Source organism: Pongo abelii, chromosome 14, assembly GCF_028885655.2.
Source record: "Pongo abelii isolate AG06213 chromosome 14, NHGRI_mPonAbe1-v2.0_pri, whole genome shotgun sequence".
In the NCBI taxonomy this organism is placed as follows: domain Eukaryota; kingdom Metazoa; phylum Chordata; class Mammalia; order Primates; family Hominidae; genus Pongo; species Pongo abelii.
Window position 1 is genome coordinate 78,790,203 of NC_071999.2, and position 2,133 is coordinate 78,792,335.

At 42.0% G+C, this 2,133-nt stretch overlaps 1 non-coding gene across 1 annotated transcript; it reads right to left on the reverse strand.

The window, feature by feature from the left end:
- Positions 1–225: 225 nt before the first annotated feature.
- On the reverse strand, positions 226–329 carry LOC112128700 (U6 spliceosomal RNA). The gene has a single exon (XR_002911176.1). It is a non-coding gene; the product is annotated as a U6 spliceosomal RNA (small nuclear RNA).
- Between the last annotated feature and the right edge of the window lie 1,804 nt (positions 330–2,133).

A 2,133-nucleotide genomic window follows, 5' to 3' on the forward strand; every position in this document is an offset into this window, starting at 1 on the left:
GTTTTCTCTTCACTTTCTCTCTAAAGTAGAAGCTCCTTGTAAGTTGGAACCATGACTTATGCATAATTTATTGACTTTTTAGACAAAACATTATGCTCTGAGTGATGATTGTTTTATTATGGTGTAGAAAAAAAGGGGTCCTATTAAGAGGAAGACAGAGACTTTTATGAGGTCAAACCATTTCTCCTTCCTGCAAGCTCCGAGAGGATCTTTACTTTTTGTTTTCTTTTTATGGAATGCTTCATGAATTTGCGTGTCATCCTTGCCCAGGGGTCATGCTAATCTCTGTATTGTTCCAATTTGAGTAGATGTGCTGCTGAAGCGAGCACCTGAAAGCATTTTGTGCAAACGAGGAGGTGGGTGGGTGGTGCTGGGGTCAGAAGACAGGGGTTGAAATTCTAACTCTAAAATTTACTGCTCGTTTGACCTGGGAAAGTTACTATTACTTTCTGAGCACCTGTTTTCTCCATGGTAAAATGGGGATGATAATATGGATCTTATAGTGTTATGAGGATTACAAAATGCAATAGGTTGGGCATTTTACATAGAGCTGGGCACGTGGTAACTGTTACTATGAGAGGTTTCATCATTAGAATATATTCTATTCTTGTACCTCTCTCACAGAAATCACTTTCTTACTAGACAGTAAATTCTTCAAGGGCAGAGGCTGGCCTTCAATTTATTACCACTCCCCTCCCCTCCAGCTTAATGCTGGTCACATGGTAGCATGCAACAATTTCTTGGAAATGGTGTATGAGAAGGAACCCTAGTGAGGAATCCAGGCTGGAGAACTCTGTTAAAGACTCTTTGAAACTGAATGCAGGGTCTGGGTGTGGTGGCTTATGCCTGTAATCCCAGCACTTCGGGAGGCTGAGGCGGGAGGTTCGCTTGAGCTCAGGAGTTCAAGACCAGAAGTTTGAGACAAAGTGAGACTTCATCTCAACAGAAGAAAAAAAAAATTAGCTGAATATGACGCTAAGGTGGCTTGTGCCTGTAGTCCCAGCTGCATGGGAGGCTGAGATGGGAGGATTGCCTGAGCCCAAGAGGTTGAAGCTGTAGTGAGCCGTGATCGTGCCACTGAACTCCAGCCTGGGTGACAGGGTGAGAACCTGTCTCAAAAAAAAAAAAAAAAAAGCTGAATGTACATGGAGTCTAAAAGCTATACTTTGTACTAGGCCCTAGAATAATGTTCTATCTATAGAAAAGTTTGAAAATCCAGTGACTATATTTTCCTTTCTTTTTTCTTTCCTTTTTTTTTTTTTTTGAGACGGAGTCTCACTCTGTAGCCTGGACTGGAGCAATCTTGGTTCACTGCAACCTCCGCCTCCTGAGCTCAAGTGATTCTCCTGTTTCAGCTTCCCAAGTAGCTGGGATTACAGGCACGCGCCACCACGCTCGGCTAATTTTTGTATTTTTAGTAGAGACAGGGTTTCTCCATGTTGGCCAGGCTGGTCTAGAACTCCTGACTTCGTGATCCACCCACCTTGGCCTTGAAAAGTGTTGGGATTACAGGTGTGAGACACTGCGCCCAGCCTCAATATTTTCATCTCTACTATTTCATTTAGCCCATTTAAAAATATGGAGATAATTTAAAAAACAATGTCCTGTTCTTGCCTTGTAGATTCTATTTTTTCTCAAGCTCTATATTGAAATCTCAAACATTTCAAACAAAGTTATTAATATTATCATTTAAAGTGATTTGTCCAGGATGATGTAATGCTCTTTTCACTGCACACCTTTGTATTCTTTTTAACATTGATACAGGGTCTTGCTATGTTGTCCAGGCTGAATTTGCACTTCTGGGCTCTAGCAATCCTCCTGCCTCAGCCTCCCAGTAGTTGGGACTACAGCTTCTTGCTACCTCTCCCAGCTCCAAACTTATTTTAAAATCCCTTTCAGATTGTTCTGTTACTCCTAGTTCCTGTACTGTAAATTCTTCTTTTCTGTGTATTTAATGCATCCCTCTCAGGAGGGATGTTGGTTACCTCTTGTGTTAAGATTTTTGATGGTGAGCTCATTGTCGAAGGGAATTGTTTGAAAGGGTCCAACTGCTCTGGACTGTGGCAATATCAAGTGGGATGTTTCTCATTGGCCTCTGCTGTGATCCTCCAGGGCTAAACACACTAAGAGTAG